Source organism: Lissotriton vulgaris, chromosome 5, assembly GCF_964263255.1.
Source record: "Lissotriton vulgaris chromosome 5, aLisVul1.2, whole genome shotgun sequence".
Classification (NCBI taxonomy): domain Eukaryota; kingdom Metazoa; phylum Chordata; class Amphibia; order Caudata; family Salamandridae; genus Lissotriton; species Lissotriton vulgaris.
This window is the reverse complement of record NC_141693.1, coordinates 1,547,905,410-1,547,929,950: the sequence shown is the minus strand read 5'-3', so window position 1 is coordinate 1,547,929,950 and position 24,541 is coordinate 1,547,905,410. Positions and strand designations below refer to the sequence as shown.

The 24,541-nt window shown below is 43.9% G+C and overlaps 1 protein-coding gene across 1 annotated transcript in view; it reads right to left on the bottom strand.

Moving 5' to 3' along the window:
* The window catches only part of LOC147715124 (granzyme-like protein 1), a 288,780-nt gene that overhangs the window by 4,003 nt on the left and 260,236 nt on the right, over positions 1–24,541 (bottom strand). The gene's annotated exons all lie outside the window — the stretch shown is intronic.

Genomic DNA, 24,541 nt, shown 5'->3' with positions numbered 1-24,541 from the left:
CAAAGAGCAGAGCAACCCCGCACAAAGAGCAGAGCAACCACGCCCATGTGCAAAGCAAACATAAAATGGTAATAACTTTTAGTTACCATTTTATGTCTTGGCTTTCTCGCTCTGTGAGAAAGCAGTGGGGCGACGCTACTCCGCCCTAGTCGCACCTGCTATGTACTTCCGACTCACAAATTGTGAATAGCTGCAAAAACTAAATTTTGCAGCAGCAAATTATCATCAAGTTTAAACAGTTGTCAAGCAGGTGCAAACTACAAACAGGGGCCTCTAATGTGAAACAGGGAGGGAGCACACTCCTCTCCTCTCAGCCGGGTCGCTCCTTCGCATTCTGGTACATGCAATTAATTCGATTCAGGACAAAGTTCGTAAGCATTACACCAAGGTAGGTGCAAGCAGGTGCTTGGTATAAGGTATCTCTAGACACAAGACATGGCTCATGTTTCTGGATAGTATCCTTCATCAGTAGAGATCAGTTTGGGGTGGATAAGAGGCTGCCAAACAATCCAGGCTTTGTTGCCTCTTGGGCGCGGAGGTGCTTCGCCTATAGCTCGTCAGCTACGGTGGCTCATGGGAGCCCTAAACAGGAAACAGGGAGGGAGCACACTCCTGACCTCTCAGCCGGGTCGCCCCTTCACATTCTGGTACATGCAGTTCATACGATTCAGGACAAAGTTCGTAAGCATTACACCAAAGTAGGTGCAAGCAGGTGCTTGGTATAAGGTATCTCTAGACACGAGACATGGCTCATGTTTCTGGATAGTATCCTTCATCAGTAGAGATCAGTTTGGGGTGGATAAGAGGCTGCCAAACAATCCAGGCTTCGTTGCCTCTTGGGCGCGGAGGTGCTTCGCCTATAGCTCGTCAGCTACGGAGGCTCACGGGAGCCCTAAACAGGAAACAGGGAGGGAGCACACTCCTGACCTCTCAGTCGGGTCGCCCCTTCACATTCTGGTACATGCAGTTCATACAATTCAGGACAAAGTTCGTAAGTATTACACCAAGGTAGGTGCAAGCAGGTGCTTGGTATAAGGTATCTCTAGACACGAGACATGGCTTGTGTTTCTGGATAGTATCCTTCATCAGTGGAGATCAGTTTGGGGTGGATAAGAGGCTGCCAAACAATCCAGGCTTCGTTGCCTCTTGGGCGCGCAGGTGCTTCACCTATAGCTCGTCAGCTACGGAGGCTCACGGGAGCCCTAAACAGGAAACAGGGAGGGAGCACCCTCCTGACCGCTCAGCCGGGTCACCCCTTCGCATTCTAGTACATGCAGTTCATACGATTCAGGACAAAGTTTGTAAGTATTACACCAAGGTAGGTGCTCCAAATCCCTTTGACTGTTTAAGATGGCTCCCGTGGGCCGTGAGCTGACGAGCTCTGTGAGCACCTGCGTGCTGAGAGTGGCGCTAACCCTGAGGAAACTGCGGCAGCACGTCCAGCGACCTACAAACATTTTTCCCCACTGATGAAAGAGGAATCTAGAAACACGTGTCTGGGGATACTCTTGAAAAGAATACTGGTACTGGCACTGGCCAACAAACTGTGAGAACTGTGTGTGAAGTGAGCAACATTGAACCACATCGACCATGATGCATGAGGTAATTCAGCTGTGACGTGTCAGCAGGGTGCTCCAAATCCCTTTGACTGTTTAAGATGGCTCCCGTGGGCCGTGAGCTGATGAGCTCTGTGAGCACTTGCGTGCTGAGAGTGGCGCTAACCCTGAGGAAACTGCGGCAGCAAGTCCAGCGACCTACGAACATTTTTCCCCACTGGTGAAAGAGGAATCTAGAAACACGTGTCTGGGGATACACTTGAAAAGAATACTGGTACTGGCACTGGCCAACAAACTGTGAGAACTGTGTGTGAAGCGAGCAACATTGAACCACATCGACCATAATGCATGAGGTAATTCAGCTGTGACGTGTCAGCAGGGTGCTCCAAATCCCTTTGACAGGGGCCCCAAATGTATTGATTTGCTACATAACTGCATCTTTGTATGCAATGGTGAGGAGAATAATCATTATTATTGGAGCACAGAAGAGGAGGCTTAAACAGGAAAGGATATTTAGAGGTAGAGTGACATCTTCTGGATACCGTGCATATTGAGTATTACCAATACCCACATAATCTTTCCTAGCACCCTTCAATAATTGCAGGACACCCATATGCATGTTTACAGAATTGCACATTTTCCTAGAGTAGTAGGTCGTGAAGATAAGACAGACATTCAGACTGCACTTTATACAACAGACTAAATAAATAACCAGAATCTACACAGCCTAAATATACAGGTGGTGGTATGCAATGCTGGGTGCTAAATAACAGATATTATCACATATTCGCTAACAACGATTCGTACATTTTCAGACTTTGTAGACTAAACAACCGTTTTGCACAGTGTGGTGGAGGATGTTTCTTGGGCAAATCACATGAATATTGCTGGCATGGCATCGTGAACACACCTAACAAGAGGTTTTGTAATGTTATAGGTGACGGTGCATATACCATTTGCCCATGGTTTCTCACACCATATATCAAAGCCCAAACCCCAAGTGAAAGGAGATACAATGGTGCACACAGACTATCACATTTGGTCTGCTTAAAGGTAGCTTCAGATGTCTACACAAGAGAGGAGTAGCAGTGCAATAGACTCCAGGGACATCATGTCAAATATATCCGAGCATGTTGTGCAATGTTGGATAAAGATAGGCTCTTAGTACTTGTTGATGAAGACTCTGATAAGTAAGTACTGCTACCCCCCCTGCCTCCCCCCTCAAGCAAGGCAGGAGGCGGCCACTGCTGCAGAAATAGGACACAGTACAGAACTTCACAACAAATCATTTCTGAGATAAGTGCTCTTTCGTTATGATGGTAATATGAATGACATAAATGCAGGCTTGTATTTAGCCATTTGTTCCTGTTTGTACATAGCTGTTGATGTATTCATACATTTCTTAACAATCTCACATCTGGACTGACACTTTTTAACACATAAAAAACGCAAATAATAAAGAATGGAAAATGTAATTTAATGATGCCTCCCTGCAAGTGTTGATGCCTCATCTCCTTGACCATCACAGCTCTGGGGTATACTCCGTACCTCCTGAACAGAAAGACTACTGAGGCGTGACCTCACTTTCTGGTGCTGAAACTTACTCCGCTCATCAAGAAGGGTTGTCTGCAACTCCCCAGGGGCTGTGGTAACTTGAACTAACCCACCCACAACATCTCCACTATAATGTCACACCCCAACCTGGAGATTCATGGTCTGTCTTTTAAGGACATAAGTAGCATTATCCAACCGAGTCACTGACCTTACAAAACGTCCATTCTTGAAAAGACTTAGGGCTTGATGTAGCTAATCTCAATTTATCTATTCTTAAATACCGAATTTTACCTAAGAATAGGTAAATGGGATGTAAATAATTTTTCGGTAACAATTACCGAATTGGTAAGATTCGGTATTTACAGAATCGTTATTTACCGATTCGGTAATTGCCATTTATTCCTATGGGTCTCCCTACGGGCCTGGAGGCCCATAGGAATGAATGGCAATTACTGAATCGGTAAATACACATTCAGTAAAATGGGGACACATTCAAGGGTGCCAGGGTGTCACTTTGACACCCTGTTGCAGCCCTGAATCGTGCTTGTGTGCGGATGTTCCGAAAAGGGGGTGGATTAAGCCCTTATCTGCTGACTGGGTAGTAGTATTCTGCTTAATTCAGATACTCTGTCCATCACCACCCTCCTTTTCTGAATCGTTTGGTCCACCATAAGCGTGGAAGGGTATGCTCAGATGTGAGTCCCTTGCTCACTGCACCATCAGGATTCAAGCATGCCGGGCCGAAGACGGCTGTAATGCCAGAAACCGGTCCCCGGAAGCTTGTTTCCTTTCCAGTAAAAGAATTGGCTTGGTAGTTTGGTCTGCCCTGTTGCCATGATGCACTGGGCCAGGGACAGACTAATTTGCACGTAGCCAGGTTCTGAGCTGGGATGGTGCAGTGAGCTAAAAAACGGTGATGGATTAAGCCCTGATCTGCGGACTGGGTAGTAGTATTCTGCTTAATTCAGATACTCTGTCCATCACCACCCCCCTTTTCTGAATCGTTTGGTCCACCATAAGCGTGGAAGGGTATGCTCAGATGTGAGTCCCTTGCTCACTGCACCATCAGGATTCAAGCAAGCCGGGCCGAAGACGGCTGTAATGCCAGAAACCGGTCCCCGGAAGCTTGTTTCCTTTCCAGTAAAAGAATTGAATTGGTAGTTTGGTCTGCCCTGTTCCCATGATGCACTGGGCCAGGGACAGACTAATTTGCATGTAGCCAGGTTCTGAGCCGGGATGGTGCAGTGAGCTAAAAAACGGTGATGGATTAAGCCCTGATCTGCTGACTGGGTAGTAGTATTCTGCTTAATTCAGATACTCTGTCCATCACCACCCCCCTTTTCTGAATTGTGTGCGGATGTGGCACACATACATGCCCTAAGGGAATGTATGTCTGCCACATGGCACAGTTGAAAATGCCCTGATTTGCATTTTCAAAGGTATTCCTTACTTACCACCAACTTATATTTGGTGGGAAATAACGAATCCTAAAATGGGAAAAGCACTAATTTGAGTGCTCCTTACATTGCAAATTCGGTAATTTACCGATTCGGTATTTTTACGGAATCGGTAATTTACTGATTCCTTAAAATACCGAATCGGTAAATTACCGAATTTGCAATTTAGGCCACCTACATCCCAAATGTCCAATAACAGTCGATAACGGTCGAAATTCGGTAATTTCGGCCGTTACCGACAGGAATTGGGCTACCTACATCTGGCCCCTAGTGTTGATTGGGCTTCTGTGACGCCTCATGCAATGCTGTACACAAGTCAGTGACTACCTCTTTCAAGTGTTCCATGTGATTATTAATGGCTCTGTGCCCATCATTCATTTATAGTGTTGCACAAACCTCTGTAACGTTCTTTGAATTCGTGCCAAGGCCAACTTTCTCACTGATGGCTCATAACACCTCTAATTTTTTGCGCTGTAAAACCAACATGTGACGTTTCCGATTGCCTACATCTGAATGCTCTTGCCACACTACTGCCTATGCCTAAAGTTGGCTGGGTGGTTGTTGTGACAGCAGGTTAAGTGAGTGGCAGACGGCACTGGCCAACTTTTTACAGGAATTCTCCTGGCATTTGCTTCACTGGCTCCAACATGCTTTTCCCATTCTTCTTCTTCCCTCCTTCCTGCGTCTTCCTCCTGGAGTAGTGGTATGTTTGTAGGAAAATGAAGTGGCTGCTATTTTTTCAGTAGCATGTCAACGCAACACAACATTTCAAATTGTGCGCTTTAGATCGTATGTATGATGATATTCATTTACTTGAAAGTCTGATTAAACGAACACAGAGATACATTATCGCCGCTTTTATCGGCAGGAAACTGCCGCTAAAGCGGCGATAATGGGCTTGATAATATGCCCTTGTGAATTCCCTAAGCAGCCCAGGTTAACCCCAGAACCTGGGCTGCTATGGGAATTCACAAGGGCCTATTATCAAGCCCATTATCGCCGCTTTAGCGGCAGTTTCCTGCCGATAAAGTGGCGATAATTTTATCGCCTGTTCTTGATAATATGGCCCACAATTCTGAGTTTTAGAATAGTTTAGTGCATGTGTTGCATAATCTCTGTCTTGCTGTTTTGAAACCACTTATCCCACAATGCAATCTTCTATAAGGAACACAGCAGGCATGGAGTTTCTAGCGTGGAAGCATGGATTTACAGCTGTAGGGAAAATGCACTTTCACATTAAACATCAGCGTAGTGGGGCAAGACACTATTAATGAGATACAAGTGTTTTTGGGTAAAGTTACTTACCTGTGGATGCTGGTGGTGGAGCCAAATTGCCTACTGTGCTCACTCCTGTGACTGCTTCAGGGCGAAGTCTCAACTGAATTTCTCATCAAGTGTGAGTGATTGTTGGGAGGAAGGCCTCCTCCAGTATCACTGGCATCTTTCCTTCACTTTAGCTTCTACCTTGTTCGTGAGACAAGGCATACCATTGTTTCCTTATTTCATTGATGCTAAGATGTGTAACTCCTACTGCGTTTACTATGAGTGTAACAATGCAAAATATGACACCCAGCCAGCTCTTGCTGGCTGGCAGAGCAGTTTTCGAACTGCTAACTCAACTTTGCCATTTAAAATAATGACAAAGCCCATACCTTCCTTTTTAATATATATAATTAACCCCAATGCAGTCCTATTGAGTCCTAAGAAAGAGTGCTATAAATTAAAAAGTGTAATGTGTTTTTTTTATATGTTCTAATAGTAAAAACACAGAAACTGTTCTTTTAAATGTAGAAAAGCTAGTAGCCCCATTGGTGAGTAGTCGGAAGTTATCCCCAGTTAAAAGGAACAGCTGGTTTTGCTGTAACCCGATGTCAGTAGAACAATGGCAACTGGTTTTTGGCTGAACTTCAACCGGACTTCGAGGGACATCTAGCCCTGTGGCCAAAGTCATCCCACAGTGATCATTGACCGATGAGTAGCCCCAGGGAGTCCTCCACCACCGGATCAGCATCTTCAGCATTATCTATCCCTTGCATCAGGACCATCTATTGAAGTCTATGGCAGTTCACCCAATCAACCTGGAGGCAGACTAGAGTCTGCTTTGACTGTGAAGTTACTGCCCAAGTAAGTCTCATTGGCCCCAGTGGCTTGCTCGCGGCCTGAGTTGATTGCCCAAATTGAGCTGAATTAGTATTTTACAATCTTACAAAACTTTTCAAAACGTTTTCAGAATACCCCCTAACCAAGGTAGTTGTCAATGCTTGTTTGCAATTTAAATGAAAAGCAGTGAATTATTATTTGCACAACAATTTATATCTTCTTAACCCTCCGGTTGATTTTGTTAATTTTGCTATTTAAACATTTATAAAACTAAGAGGCATTTTTTAATCTATCGGTGCTGGACTTCCTTTGTGTCGTGTATCTTTCCTATTCAACTGTTTCGGTACTTCTAGATGCTTTGCACTTATTTGTTTTTAAAAGCCCGATTGCAAGAAGCCACACCTATTCTGGGTAGAGTTAAGGTTTTGCAAACAAGTCTGATTAGCCCCAAGACGGGTACTGGAGTTTATTACATGGGGAGGTCGCAAAACCAAACCATATAATAAACTGCTTTCCTCACACTAGTTTATTGTTGCCCTGTGAGCCATGCATTGTTAGTATTACTTCATAAAGCTTGCAAACAATTCTTTCTTTTTGTCCTTTGCCTGTTTAAACTCTTTTTCTCCTACTTACCTCTGGGTGTTCTTTACCAGCAGATGGGGAAGTTGATATTTTTTGCTGCTCTGCTCTCTGTTCTGTGCTGTTAACAAAGAGAAAGTAGCAGCCATTTTTTAGGTCGAGCCTGTCAGTGCATGCACTGTCTGCAAGACATTCTGTCAACAATAAAGCGACTGTATTATTACCTCATGCCTGCAGTTGGTTAGTTCCTGCACCACTCTTCCTTTCAGCCTCCTGTCTTGTTCCGCAGAAGATACATCACATCCTTTCAATGATGAGGAGCACCGGTAAAGTACAATGTACTTACGCGCGCCTTCTTCATCTCATGTTTCGAGGAATTCTTTTTTTTTTAATGCTTTTGGCACGTCGCTGCTTGTTTTGCCGTCCGCTTTCTCACTGCACTTTTCACCTTGTGTATGCTACAGCAAAGTGATATTTTGAGCGCTGTACAAGAAATAGAATTATTAGTCTACAAAATCGCGTCCCTTATGACTTGCCTTTCAAGCTCTGTCTTCATGTAACTTTTAAAAACACCATACTTCTGCCATTTTAGCAGTCTCCATAGCCTCTGTTAGCTTTCCTTCAAGTCTCCTGTAAGGCTGCATGCTGATTTACTGAATGTCGGAAAATGTAATTGTCAGAAAACCTTGCATTCAGCAGGCATTTGCTACTTTTATGGGTACAAGAACTGAGGCTCAGTGAAATGACTGTGTAGTCATGAATTCAGTGGTCGGAAATCCCTATTCACATCCTCATACATGCGCCGCATCCACCTCCTCCTCCCCTCACTCATTCCCTTCACTCTCCCCCTAATCATCCACGCGGGCTTCACTATGCTGACCTAGGCTACCTTAACCCCCCAAGCCACATCCAGGACCCACCCTCCCCCCCTACACTCATACCGTACAATAAACACACAAACCACACTGGACCCGACTTGATTAAATTATACTTGCATTGCAACAAGTCAAAGAAGACCTCCAACTCCTACAAGACCTGATTCTCCATACACAGAACGTCATAAGGCAGGTTTGAGATTCTTCCATATAAGTCCATAATAACCGCCCCCCACATCTACACTTACCACACCAAATGCATCCACCTCCCATGATGTATCTGCCCCAAGATGTAGAACTGTCCCTTACCCCTATGCCACATCCTGACCTTTATGTATACTCATATACTCACCCTACTCTGCTCTTACGAGCTCCCTATCCCACCCAGAGCACAGAATGTTCAAACAACAACATAAATAAACTCTCCCAATTCCAAACCATCCCCTCTAATCCACATAGAGCCCCTAACACAAACCTAGAGGAATATCCAACGGCAATCTTATGCGAGTCACCCTGACACAAGGACATCAAACTAAAATCAAGCCACAGCTCAAATGCATCCTACTCAACTGCAGATCAGCTTCAAGACATGCAGCTGACATAGCAGACCTTATACTCACTCATGAACCAGACCTCGTAATACTGACTGAAACCTGGTTAAATGAATCAGCTATGCCTATCCTAGACATTCTGGTCCCCCCAAATCACGACATCATCAGACTAAAAGGATCTGATAGACCAGGGGTGGTATTACCTACATTCACTGGAGCAGTCTACCAATCACATTATCCATTACTAGCTTCATTTGAATACCTCTGCACGGACCTCACAAGAAACAACAAACCAGTCTGTTCATTGCACAGATTCTACCACCCTCCAGGTGACAACCTCATTTTCGTGGAACAGTTCATGGATATTGAGATTCCAAACACTGGTCTACAGACTGCCCAAATATTCCTTGGAGATCTCAAGCTTCACTGGACTGACCTCAATGACCCCAAAGTCAATAGCCTGAAGACTTTCTCACAGACCTAAACCTCACCCAAATCTGCAACAGCCCAACACATGACAAGGGCTCCATCCTAGACTTGGTCATCTCCAATACCGAGTCCATTCAACTGAACATGGTCCTCCCCTGTGATTGGTCCGATCACCATTGCATCTCATTCTTTATTAATAAATCACTAAAAATACAGTCACCCCAACCTACGAAACCCAAAATATGGAAAAGAAACCTAAAGAGTACCAGCACGGACTTACTCTCATCATCTAGTGTCAACCTCTTGCTGCCCCCTGCAGACCTACTTGATGTCCAAGCGCTAACAAACCACTACTTTACCTCTGTGACCACGGTAATAGACACAATTGCCCTGCTACAATTGAAGAGAATATCCACAAAAGATTCCAAACCTTGGTATGACTGCAGACTCAATGAGGATAGAGTTTCCCTAAGACTAATCGAACGCCAATGGAGATCATCTCCATCCCTGGAACACCTTAAGCTGCTAAAAGCTACCAGAAACTCCTAATACAGAAATATCAGAAGATCACAAGCTACAATTTGTATGAACCAATTAGAAAAAGACAAAAATAGACCCAAAAAACTATTTGTACTAATTAAAGCACAGTCTAAAGGCTTACCTTACCCCACACATGTTGGTCCTAGCTCCCAACATAGCTGCGAAGACCTCTCTGCCTTCTTTACTGAGAAGACAGAAAACATAAAAACGGACCTTCTTAAGACCCTAGTAACTCTAAATGGCACTCACATGAGCACCTCTCCTCCCACTCTTTTCTCTCCAAGCCCACTCTCTCCAAAGTTCGCCCACAAAAATAACTCAGAAGGGTGTTCCTTCAACCTTTACACAGAAGATGCAATATTAAAAATGATCACATCAGCAAACCCCTCTACCCACGTCATTGATCCTCTTCCTGACAATTATCTAAAAGAGGTAATACCACTGCTTTTGCCTCTATGGACCAAGATTATCAATACCTCTCTGCTTCAAGGTATCATTCCTGAAAGCCTTAAATCTGGGCAGGTATCATCCATCATAAAGAAACCAACGGCAGAACACACAGACCTAAATAATTATATCGCCCAATCTCTAACATCCCAACTCCGGCCAAAATCCTAGAAAAATGTGTACACAGCCAGCTGGGAAACCACATTGACCATTTCAACCTCCTCAACCATATAGCAATCTGGCTTTTGCGCTAGGCACAGTACTGAATCGCCCATGACTCACATAATAGATAACGCACTAACAATCCTTGATCAAAACAAAGCCTGTCTGCTAATCCTTCTTGAGCTCTCTTGGGTATTCAACACTGTCAAACATGATAATCTTCTGGACCATCTGAAATATAGAATGGGCCAAAAAGGATCAGTTCTAAATTGGTTCACCTCTTTCCTCCAAAATAGATCCCAAAGATTCAAGGTCAATCAGTCCCTGTCTATGGCCATCCCAGTCACTTTAGGAGTACCACAGGGTTCATCCCTCTCCCCTACACTTTTCAACCTTTTCATGGATCCTCTGACTGAAATTCTCACTTCCTCAAGCATCCACTATCATATGTACGCTGACGATACACAACTATACTTAAAGATCACCTCACTGGACAATATCCCAACTCTCAATTCAACTCTTAAAAAACCTAGACCTGGCTGGTGGAAAATCACCTGAAACTAAACACACTCAAGACTGAATTCCTCCTAATCGCTCCTCCCAACAAAACTACCAAATCGCAGAATGGCTTAAACAACTTACAGCGCTCAACTGCTAACCTCATATGATTGATTCAGCAAAATCGCTGGGAATAATACTTGACAGAAATCTAAACATGCATAAACATATTAGTGCTGCAACAAAAAGCTCAAATATTCAGATGAACAGCTTGAGAAAACTAAAACCATTCCTTCCCACAAATTCAAACTGGCAGTTCAAGCATTAGTAATCCGAAGATTAGACTCTGCGGTCTTCCCAGAACATCAACAGCCCCTCTAAGACCCCGCTCAATTCAGCGGCTAGGGTCATCATGGGCTCAAAAAGAAATTGTCATATTAACCATGGACCTTAGAGCTCTTAACTGGCTTCCTTTCGAAGCTAGAATTCAACTAAAAAATCACTTGCATGCCTTACAAAACCCTACATCACAATACTCCAAGATACTTTGCCCAGAAATTGGTGCTCTCTTGTGGTAACCACGAGAGAGCAATCTTCTGCTGAAACCACAACGCTTTGCCAAAAAGAAAACATACAACCGTGCCTTTTCTAGAATCGCTCTAAGGATTTGGAACGCACTGCCCCCACAAACCAGACGGAAATTTTCTTTTACCTATTATAAACAAGAAGTAAAATCCTTACTTTTAAGAAAATTCTTATGAAACATTGTACAGATGGCCCACAACAGATATCGGTATTAAAAGACTTTATTATGTATTCCTGTGTTCTTTTTTGTTTCCTACTCTCGACCCATGTATAGCGCTCTGATACCCGCAAGTGTCATGTTAGTGCTATATAAAACCTTCAAAATAAATAAATAAAATAAAGGAACGTGAAAAAAGGGATTTCTCTAGCATTAAAAAATGATGTTGCGTGTTGCAGTACTTGCCAGTAGCTGCGACAGTGATACACAAAGTTAAACAGCGTTACTGTAGTTGCACAACCGCTTCTGCTTCTAAATCATGTTTTGGGGTTGTTTTCATTGAAATTATGATTGAAACCTGCACCTACTTCACCCGAGAAAGAATGTTTCTGTTTTTTATTTTTCAAATAAATGTAATTTTTAAATCTTTTATGAGACATATGGGATGATTGAAATTCTCACGCAGTTAATCTATGTGAAATTACAGTGACCAGCGAAGTTTTGAGTGATTTTGTGTGGGTCATGAATTTCATTATTATATGGCACAAATAAAAATATCATAGAATACATCTTGCAGTGTTACATATATAAATAGCTAATTCGTTGAATCCCTTCAACAAACCTCCCACCTCACCCACGGTAACATTATTTTTCTCATGTGAGCTGAAATGCACATGGGCACTCTGATTTTGACTCTGTATTTGTTTATTAGCATTTCATACATTAAACTGTTGTATACTTTCACCTCTTGCTGCACCTGCAGGCATGTTGTGTTGTAATGTACTAGGAGTATAATTGCTCTTTAATTTATCTAACATAATTAATTAAACTGTTACACTGACGTTAGTCTCCAATGTTTTCATATGCATGCATAAGTATTTTTATACTGGATGTCATTTACGTTACTTAATTGTAATGTATGCCCGTACGTATTGTTTTCAGCTAAGCCACAACCACCTGCCCGACCTCCACTTTCATCGATTCCCCATCAGAAGCTGCTGCTTCTTTCCCACATTTAGTTCTGGGAGTGACTGTAGCACCTGCATCTGCCCCAATGTCTGACTCTTCACCGCCTGGCATTTCTGCTGCGCCTTCACAGGTCCAGGGGCCTCCCTACCCAGGGTAAACCTGAAACTTTACCTTTTAAACAACATGTCAGCTATTATCGTGACTGTGAATCCTAGTACATGCTATTTGTGTGTGCCCTGTCTTTTTCCGTGTTAGTTGATACATTTCTATTCTCTCCATCTTTGTGTTATTCTAAGTCATAGCTGTATGGCATCTTCCTAGCTATCCCAGATATGCCTCTCCCCCTCTGTCGGCGCAGTATCCCTGTTAAAATCTCAATTTAATGATGTTGCTTTTAAAGCCCTTAGGTCCAATAAACTTGAAATAACTATGGAGGATAGAGCTGAAAGTAACATGCTGTTCAAACCACCATGTCTGGCAGAGAAAAAGGCAAAAACTCCTATAGAATAACTAGTGCCACCGCCTCTAATCCTTAAATGCAAAAACTATATGAAATATCTAACTTGAGTACATCCCATCCCTATCCCAAGGTACATCCCAGTGGAGCTAAAATGGACACACCAGTAATGTCTCAAATCAGAGCAGGACTAATGATTCATTTGATTTGTCAATAATCTAAGTTCATGTCTCAAAGGTGGCCCTACAATGTGCTTAAGTATTTGGTACAAGTGAATCCTTTAAACTCTGATGCCAGCACTCATAAACTCGATTGCCACACCAATTAAAATCATCTCTCCTCCATACCTGCCTGCCCCATCATGGTCGGTGATTGGGTATATATTCCTTTCCCAAGTAGCCCTGGATCTCCCGTTTAGCAGCACATAGCTGAAGAGTAATCTGTCAACCTCTTTGTGACTTTAGTGAGTAACAGCGACAATCTACTACTCCAAAATGATGTATGATTGTATTTTATCAATTTAATGTCAAACATCTGATCAGTGTCATCGAGGACTTCTGTACAGTATCTCTTGAGCTTGGGGCCATTCCAAAGTACATGAATGAGGGTCCTAAAGTTACCAACATTTCTCCAGCAAAAGTCACATATGCTATGGTCCCATTTATGTACTCTGTTAGGGCTGTAGTCTCAGTAGATTATAATATTGAGTGTCTCCCTCACTGCATTACCGAAGACGCTCAGTATTGGTCTCACTAATATCTTCCTGTACCCCCATTCCTTAGTTCTCACTGTAAACCTAATCTCCAGTTCACATCTGTGTTGCCCAGGAGTCCCAGCCTGGAAAGCATCACCATCAAGGGCCTTGTATATTTCAGACACTGGAGGGGTCACTAGGATGGGGGGCGGATTGCTCCCCGCCAGGCAGGCAATCCGCCCGCCATCCTCACCTAAATGACCCCCCGCCACATTAGGATGGCGGGGGGTCCGCGGCGGACGGAAAGACCGTCCGTCACTTTTCCGCCCCGGTCGCCTTGTGACCGGGCGGAAAAGGTTTAATATAGACACCGCCACCCATATTAACATGGGCTTCTTTAGGCATGCAGTCTTCACTTTGGGGGCCCTGCTAAAAATACAGGATGTGCCCACCACAGTGGCGGGCGCATCCTAATGCCCCACACGGGACCCCAGCCCTTATGGCGGGCGGTCCGAATCACTGATAGGATAGCGGGTGGACTAAGTCCGCCCGCCATCCTAATGACCCCCTAGGTGTTTGTCGTCAATCTTGAGGGGAAACCGCGGCTTAAATGAGGTAATTAGTCTAGTGGTCAATTGATCTGCATACTTATCTGATACCCAGTGCCTTACGCCTTATCTGAAAGTAGCGCAATCTTTCAGATTCAGGGAGGCCAGAATCAAGCTTGACCAGTTCAAATGATTTGAGTCCGTGGTTGTCGAAGACTTTCCCTGTGTGTTTACAATTGATCCTCTGCCTTGCCAGGTATCGGGAGTAGTTTATATTCAGAGAAAAGTTATGATTGTTAATGAAGGCAGGGTTAGAAACCGGATAACTTGCTAATCCTTGACTATATATGACTCTTTCATAAGAAGACACTGTGGCTTTTGTAACGGGAGGAGTATAAGCCCCAAGAGCGATAAAGGTGCATAGCCAAGGTATCTCCCAAATGTGCTCACCACTGATTATGAAACACGAGGCTTATCCAGTTGCCAGCCTCTCCCTTTCGGCCATGTACCAAGCAGCATGATGGTGATCTAGAACATGGGGTAAAGACCCCACTTTTTTGTAGAGGCATAAATGGTGCGTTGGCACTCCTCCCAACCCCCCCCCCCCTTCTCTCCTATTAAAGTTATTCAAGGTGCTTTGAATTTCATCTAAAATCCCCATTAGCAGTTGCAAAAAGAAGGTTTGTAACTGGTATAACAATCATTTACAATAAAAAAGGTCTCATATTTGCGAGATTTTGAGCTATTGGCATTGTACATGACAATGCCTTTTATTTATGTGTTTTTAAAATCTGCAAGTGGTGCGTAAACACGCACTTTGTACTTATGGTCCTTGCTTCTGAGACGCAACGCTGACAGTAAAAGAAGCACAGTTACTGCCAGCCTTCCTTCTCTACAACTAGAAGTACAAAGTAAATGTTTATGCACTGCTTGCAGGTTTTCAAAACACATAAATAAAAAGCATTGCCATTTACAATGCCAATAGCTCAAACTTTTGCAAATGTGAGGCCTATTGCATTGCAAATGCTTGTCCTCACCAGGATTCGCCCAGCCAGAGATGCCATTTTACCAGTGTGCGATCTAGCTGTTTCCCACTTCCTAAATGTGCCACCAGGATACTTCATATTTAGGGCCATGGGTGTGCAGGCATGCTGCAGGCGCAGCAAAGGCAAGCTCATATGCTCCCTGACTGGGTTTAGGGCCCAACACATTCCCACATTGCTTCAAATACACTTATGAAAGATAATATTCTGACTATCCAGAAGGTTTCCCTAACCATCATTGAGTGCTTAGTAATCACTTAGCAATGATTTGACCTGGTAAAAGTGTACCCGTGTAAACTCTCCCCCAGTTGCGACTAGGGTGGGCACTTGGGGTTACCCAAGACGTTTACAATGAAAAAAAAATATTATTACAGAAGTTTTGTTAAATTCGCTAATTAAATATGCTACAAAAATAACAGGCCTGCTGTAAGGCTCAAATATTGTTATAGCTTTTATAGAGGAAACTTGGATTAATGGTGAGCCCGCAACTAATCTTGTACTGGCCATCCCACCGGGGCATGCTATTAGGATGGCCAATCTTATTGGATGACGAGAGGGAGGTCTAGCAGTGGTTCACAAAAAAGAACTGGCAGCCTCATCTTGGGCCTTAAGCAAACTTAGACACTGAGGTTCTATCCCTTAATAGCCAGCCAAATTCTGATGTAGCTATCAAGCTAATGCATATATGTAGACCTTCAGGCCCAAGGGGGAGTTTTCTAGCTTTGATCCATGAAAAAATGGCTATGGAACATCTTGATGCCAGCAATGCCATTCTGTTTAGAGACTTTAATCTGCATGCTAAGGTGATTGTATCTCTGTGCGATATTTGATCAATTCTTAACATGTGCCAGCATATACATAAGTCCACACATCTTAGACCATATATATGCAGGTGAGAACTTAGTAAATATCAGCCCCATAGTGGAGCTGAGATGAACTTACTGTAAGGATATCTTTTCTAGTATAATCTCCAGATATAGGCAGGCATTTGAATGAAAAACTTCCCAGTAACATATTGTCCTAAAGTAGGACTGGTCTAAAGTAGAACCAGGCCAAATAATTGCCTACCTAAGGATGTCAGCGCCTACTACACATGAAGATTTTAACTTTCACATGGAAGCCTGCAATCCTTGGCTTATTAATCATTAAATAAAATCTTACTTATTAAAACTTTCATATCACATTGTTTCACTCCGCCAGCAATGTGGCATACGGCTAAACTTACTGAGAACAGGAGAAATTGTAAGCAACTAGAGAAGCTATTGCAACATAACTACAGTCCTGAAGAAAAACAGATCTATAAGCAAGTACTTACAATTATACCATTCTTATTAAAGAAGCACAAGCAAAATACTATCAGCAAAGGAGTCTTAAGACTAAGGAGGTGTTTTCCATTTATAAAACTTTGGTTAACCCAGAAACTATCTCCACAGTGTGTAGAGCATTTCAAATGTTTTGCTCGGAGTTAGAAGATTTTTTGTAATAATACAACTTAGTCTAATAACTATGAGACCATCTCACTTAACTCTTTGCCCCTCCATAGCTCTCTTGCATCCACACTTGCACCCCAATCAGAGATCTGTCTGAGTACAAAAGATGGTATGTTGGCTACTCTCGCATGAGCTCATGTTCCCTGTTGAACCCATGTTCTGAAAAGCATCCTGGCAGCTGTTTTAGACCCAGTAGTCACTTCTATCTGTTATCGTCTATATAGCCCAAAGGGACAACAGGACTTGCTAAATCGAGGAAATATTCTTAGATTAACGAAGTCCATTCCAAACCTGGCTGGCATAAGCTCAAAGTATCTACTATCCGTAGAGTTCATACTTGCGCCTAATCCTCAAAGCCAGAGGCACCAAAGACAACATGGACTTCAAGCAAAATCGCAGACACAATCCTAGCTGAACTGGGGATATTCCAAAACTGGGGCATCAACACTGCCCTTTTCGAAAACCAGCCTACCCATTTCCACTACTGAGCATGGCAAGCCCTGTAAAAAAAAACCCCCACCAAGCACACTCAAACAGCACACTCAGAGGCATGCGGGGAAGATCGTGAAAACGGAGCACCAGCAGCCAGTGGGACTGACCAGATCTATGGTCGAAGGCAGTCACTCATTCAAATTTAGGTCCTGCAAGGGAAGTACTATCCCACACAATAACTATACGCTCCTGCCCTTGGGCTATAACCTGCCCTTGGCCAATGCTCGTGGTACATAAAAGGCTTAGCAACAAAAATAGAAGACCCTGAGTTTTTGAACTGCATTACTACCTTCGATATAATCATGCTGCAAGAAACTGGGCTCAAGGACCCAAAGCACATTGAGGGTTACACATGCTTCGCCACACCAGCAACAAGGACCAGCAGGTATGGCCATTGCTCCGGAGGACTGACCAACTATGTTTCCACAATAGGCATAGCCTCAGCAACCCTTATGGACTCGTTGTCAAGTGCAATACTAGCAGTCACAATTAGTATTGCTTTTGATGAAGAAGAAATGGAGGTTTGCATAATTAATTTGTATGACTATCCAAAAAGCAAAGCGAAAGACTCAACCAAAATTACCAACCAACTGGCCGAGTATACCACTGAGAAGGAAAACCCAATATTCATCTTGACAGGGTACCTAAACCAGTATCTCATAGTCTCGCAGAAGGGGAGGAGGCACTGGCTCTAACCAGAATCTGTGAGATCAAAAAGGACTAGCCTATTTGTGAATTTACATAGACTCAAGACTGTAAGACAGGGTACAAACCCTTTTGGTTGTTCATGAAGCCCTCACCCACCAACCTGGTTGGTGGCATGCTTCTTCATCGGGCCCACCCAGTGAAACCGAGTGTGTCCCGGGCTTCCTTCAACGCCTGTACTTAGTAGAGCAGGTATGTTTCTGAGTGTGGTGACGTGAAAGTGAAGATTTAAGAGCTATACAGGGATCCCAGTACCCGAGGGTAAATTATATTTTAATAACTGGGTCACTGTTAGCATTAAAAAAGGCTGTAGGATGTCATAGGAGTGTTACTTAGGGACTCCTACATCCAGGTGTGGTCTACATGTTTCAGCCAGACCTTTATGATTAAAACTGGCTTTCCTCAGGACCAAAGTGTGTAGGTGCAAAGTACTTAATTTTAAGTGATTGTGTAATTTTGAAAAATGTGTAGCACTCGCTAAGGTGTGAGGGGGATTCCCTCGTAGAGCATTAGTTGGCTTGTTGCCAACTTTGCCCCATGGAATAGCCTTCGAGGCCGCAGAGACGACAAGAGGTTCAACGCAGACACTGACCAAAAGTTTCGGTCCACTCCTCTGCCGGACTATTTATTTATTTTATTTATTTATTTATTTAACTTGTATAGCGCGTTATAACCACCGGGGTCTCTAAGCGCTGTTTGTCCAGATTACGTGGTGGGGTTTGGCATTTACTTGATCTTAGCAGTGCGCCTAGAGGCTGCTCCATGCTTGCTTGAACAATACAGTTTTTAACTTCTTTCTAAAGGATAACAGATTGCATTCCTTCCTAAGTTCTGGGGCCAGTTTGTTCCACAAAGCTGGGAGTGTGTTGGAAAAAGCACGTCCCCCCACCGTGGCCAGTTTGAAACGGGATTGGGACAAGAGGGTAGCGTCCGACGAGCGCAAAGTCCTGCCCGGTATATATGGGAATAGGCGGGATTTCAAATATCTTGGTGCTTTACCATACAGCGCCTTATGTACGATACACAATCCTTTAAATACAACCCTCTGCCGAATCGGGAGCCAATGTAGCTCCTGCATCAGAGGGGAAGAGTGGGCAGTCCTGGGTTTCTTATAGATCAGCCTGGCTGCATCATTCATAACCCCCTGTAGCTTATCCAGCAACCGCTGGGGTAGACCTATATACAGGGAGTTTCCGCAGTCCAGCCTAGCCAGGATTGTGGCTGAGACCACGTGTCTCAAGGTGGAAAATGAGAGTAATGCAGAGATCTTCCTCAGTTGTCGCATCAGGCCTATACAGGTACCCACTACCGTAGTGACTTGTTTTTTCATGGATAGTTTATCATCCACGTACAGGCCCAGACTTTTAACTGCGGTCGCCGGTTTCGGTGGCACACCCAGCTCCACAGGCCAGAATTTCTCGCTCCAGGGGTTGCCCGTGATGGAAATGGGCAACACTTCCGTCTTGTCCGGGTTGATTTTTAAGGAGTTCTCGGACATCCAATTAACCGTGACTTTGAGTATGTCCTGCAACCTGGTGGACGCTCCCGGGCCATCATCCAGCCGGATGATTATCTGGGTGTCATCGGCGTAGTTGTATACTAGGCAGTCCATCCTATTCAGGAGTGCAATTAATGGCTGCAAGTAAATATTAAAGAGTAGGGGTGACAGGGCAGATCCCTGTGGAACCCCGCAAGTGATGGGAGCAGAGGTGGAAAGTAAGTCCCCCAACTGTACTCTTTATGTCCTGCCCTGCAGGAATGATGTAAGCCATGCATGTGCTGTACCCCTTGATACCAAAAGATCTCAACCGCGACAAAAGATGTTCATGACACACGGTATCAAAGGCCGCGGAGAGATCCAGTAGTACCAGGGCGCTCGGTGTTTTGATAGCATGACGAATTCCGTGCTATGGTTAGCGCGGAACCCTGCCTGATTGGACTCCAGTAGGTTGTTGCTCTCTAGATGTCCTGAGAGCAATGCCAACACATGCTGCTCAATCACTTTAGCCAGGAAAGGCAACTGGGAGATGGGTCGGAAGTTCTTCAAACACTTCGTGTCCGATCCGGACTACTCCATGGGGCAAACTTGGCAACAAGCCAACTAATGCTCTAAGAGGGAATGAAACATAAAGCTCCTTTTTACCAAAGCCAGATGTAGTCCTGGGGTACAACAGACTTTTAATTCAAATATAGTGGCACAAAAATGTTTGCGTGGCCTACTTCTTAACACACTCTCGAATCAAACACAACACTAATTTTGCAGAACTGCTGGAGGCTCATGATATAGACATGGCATTTGTTACAGAGACTTGGGCAGATGACACATCTGATATAGAGCTTTCATTAGCTATCCCCAAAGGTTATATATTAATCAGGAATGATAGACATGAAAAACGGGGGGGGGGCTAGCAATTATTGTTAAGGATAATTTAACAATAAAAAGTTTGACTTTAGGAAGTGGCCCTGAGTGCGAACTTCTCTCATTTGGAATTACTATTAGCGAAAACTACATATTTAATGGCGTACTACTTTACACGCCACCAGGTACTAAGAGCAAATTTCTAGAGATAATCAGCCATATCATTGAGGTTAGTGTTGACCATCAGGAGTTTTCCATCTTAGGTGACTTCAATTACCACCTTGAAAATGTTAATGATATATACACAGGCTCACTTTTAGAGCTGATGGCCACTGCCTCGATGACACAACTGATTAAACATCCGACTCACGAGGCTGGACACATTTTAGATGGTTTATTTACATCTAACCCTCATCTGAAAGTGCAGGCGATTTTGCAAATTCGGTGGTCAGATCACAAAGCTATTCAGTTTAAACTTACGTCATCATCGGTCATCGAAGAAGATCGTCAACAGGCAGCTTGCCGCCTTGCTCCAAACCAACGGATCCCTCGACCCTTCACAATCCGGCTTCCGAGCCAACCACAGCACCGAGACCGCCCTCATCGCAGCCACCGAGGACATCAGATCCCTGCTAGACAACGGGGAAACAGCAGCCCTCATTCTCCTGGACCTCTCGGCGGCGTTCGACACGGTCTGCCACCGCACCCTAGTACAGCGCCTCAGCAACATCGGAATCCAAGGGAAGGCTCTGGAGTGGAACAAAAAGGTTTCTGTTTCCAGATACCCAAGAGCCTTGCTCAAAAAAGTACAGTCAGCACACACTGGGGTTGACCGTGAGGCATATGTTAATGTGTGTAAAAAAGGAGAATTGCTCCTTTTTTAGGTGTCCCCTCACTCACCGGGGTTGCCCCACGGTGACATGCTTCATCATTGGGGCCATCCCAGTCCTCTACGGGCTGGGGCGTGCTACGACTTGCGAAGTTACGTAGGAGCACTATTAAGGACTATGTGTGGTGCATGTGTAATTGTGGGGAGTGGACTATGTGATGTAAGTTAAAAATACCTGCCCAGTAGGTTTTCAATAAACTTTATTCTGGCCTCTAGGTGGTAATATTAAAAACGGGGTGGGGAGATAGGCTATCCTAAACTTAATGTGTTCAGATGTTCCTATCAACTCCATTAGTCGACATGTTTCGTGCATACCCCAAGCACTTCTTCGGGACTACACAGGGACCAGCCCTGTGTTCGCCACTCCTTAACTCTTCAATGAGAAATTATCAAAATTAATTTTCAAATGCAGCAAACTATGTTAAGTGCATGCAAACAATACCTACGTATTTTGTTCCAAAAAACACGTGGTTCCTGAAAGATAAAAAACAACTTAAAAGGTCACGGGGTGATTACCCCCATATCTTATCACACATAGTTTTCAGGCAGAAAATGTGGTGATTTTCTGTGATCTAGAAAACGGACATATTGACCGTGGTTGTTTTCATGCACAAAAACGTGATTTATTTCGTGCATTGTAACGTGATATAAAACACACCTCTCTCAGTGACACACCCAAGCATTCATCAGTCACACTCACTCATACATACTTTTCAAGAGACCTAACTGGGCCCCATGGAGTCGGAGGGGTATCGATATCCTAGCAACTCTGATGGAAGAGAAAACGAGGTTTTGTAAATAACCAAAGGTACGCGCCGGATGGCGATATTAAACACATCCTTTCTCGGGCCCCATTGCCCCGTCCTTACTTACTTGTGCACCGGATACCTCCCGTATTTAGGCACCTACTTGTGTCCCTCCGGTCCGGATGTTATCGGACTGGGGGTTACGGTGTTGTATTTAAAGTGGTTCTGTTCGCGGTTTGTTTACGCTGCACGCGGAGCCGCCCTTACGTAAACTAGAGCGTAACGTGCCTTCCCTATCCACCTGCAGACCTTGCGGCGGCCATCTTAAGGGTACCGTTTACGTTTTCTTATAAGGAAACGTTTAAAAATCGGGGCTATACGCACATGAATGTGCCTAAAAAATAATTTAGGATGTTGCATGAGATATATTACGTATTACCAGACAACTAGTTGGCCGGGTCAATTTTCAAGTGCATACATCACTTTTTAAGCACGCAAAATGATGGGGAAAGGGATTTTCTATTTCATATCTTTCCATTTACTTGGATGGTACATCGTGTTAAACAAATACGCCCTATTGGTTATTTCCTCGTTTCTCACTAAGTGATACAATTTTCTGGGAATCGTAGAATGGGTTAAGTTACCTTCATCATGGTTCACAGACGGTTTGGAACAAAGGTGGTAGTTACATTGAAGATGCTCAATTGGTCTGTTACCTTATGGGTCAACTTGCCTAATGGCAAACCCTTCACATTTATGGGCCTGACCGAAAAAGTAAAATCAACACCATCAATGTTTTAGGACAGGTCGGCTCAACGATGATATTGACATACATGATGCTCAATGAGTCGTATTCTCTGTGAGTCAACACTCATATCAACAGAATTCATATTCAGGTGAACTGTCCCCAGGGGATATCGTCATTCAATCCCACAATGTGCGAGCGGAGTCTGAACACCCAACGCTGTTCTTTTTCAAGTAGTTTCTTTTCCATGTCAGCATGGGGCTGTTGGATTTCTAAAACTACCCAACGCATGTCATTGGGTGTATGTGCCTTTTCCAAAAAGTGTGTGGTCATTTTTGTATTTGAGTGTTTGCACCTGAAGTTGCTTCGATGTTCCACCATTCTCGTGCTGACCTTTCTGGTGGTCATTCTTATGTAGTGCAGATTGCACACACATGTGATCATGTATACGACCCCTGACGTATTACAATTCGAGAAATTCTTCAGATCCCACACAAGGCCTGTGTTACATGTCACCTGTTTTGTAGTTTCGGTGAGGTGGCATACACTATAATTAGAACATGGGTGATGACCCACTGGCAGTGGATGTAGTCTTCGGATCGGACCTTCCATGTTCCTTGGACGTGTATGTACCACCAGATCTTTTAGGTTTTTCCCTTTTCGATGACTGAACATAGGTTGGGTGATATTCAGACCTCCACTATTCAATGTTTTCCAATGTTTTTTCACAATTTTTGTTACCTGTTGTGAAGCTACCGTATAGGTGGTGATACAGATAGGTCTTCTTTCAGAAGTATCTGTTGGTGGTTCCTTTTGTTTTGCTTCCAGCAGTGCATCCCTGTTATTATTGGATGCTCTTTTCTTTGCTCTTTGGACTATCTTTTTGGGATACTGTCTTCGTTGTAGTTTTTCACAAAGCTCTTTCGCTTGTACTTCATAATCACTTTTCTCAGAACAGTTCCTCCTGAGCCGTAGGAACTGTCCAAAAGGCAGATTTTCCCGAAGCTGGCGTGGGTGAAAGCTCTCAAAGCTAAGCAGGCAATTCCTTGATGTAGGCTTAGAATGTGTTGTGGTAGTCAGTATTCCTCTTTCAGCCTTAATGTTTAAATCCAGAAAGACTAAAAGTTCACGACTCATTGTTGAGGTGAACCTTAGGAAAGGGTCCTGTAGGTTCAGCCAGTCAAGAAAAGCATTTGCCTCCTGCTCATTCCCATTCCAAATGAGGAAAACGTCATCAATATAACGTCTCCACAACTGGATATTGTTGGAGTAAGGGTTGTCTGTACTCAAAATTTTCTTTTTCTCTAGCCAGTGCACGTACAATCCCGCCACGCTCGGCGCGAATGTGCTTCCCATGCTAGTTCCATGGGTCTGTTTGTATATTGTTTGTTGGAAAAGGAAAAAGTTCTCGGTTAGCGCCAAACGACAACATTCTAACACCACATGTCTTGGTGTTTTGTAGTCCCATTCGTTCTCAAATAGGATGTCCTCCAAAATTTGTAGTGTCTCTCTATGGGGCAGGCTTGTATATAGGCTCTCCACGTCGAGACCGATTAAAATTTGCATGGAAGGGTCAAAAACTAGGTCTTTTATGAGGCACAACACTGACTTCGTGTCCTGTAAATAGGTCTCTGTTCTTTGTACTATTGGTCTCAAGAATGCATCTGCAAACTTGGATAGGGGCTCTAGTATAGACCCGATCCCTGAGACGATTGGTTTCCCAGGTGGTTTCTCCAGTCTTTTGTGGATCTTTGGGATCGTATAAAAATACGGAGTCCTGGGGTGTTTGTTATCCAGAAAATCCGCTTCCTTTTTGGTAAGCCAGTCATTTACCAGACATTCTTCCACCATTCCGGCAATCTCAATTCTCAGGCGTTCTGTAGGGTCCGCCCTCAGAACCTCATAATTCCTTTG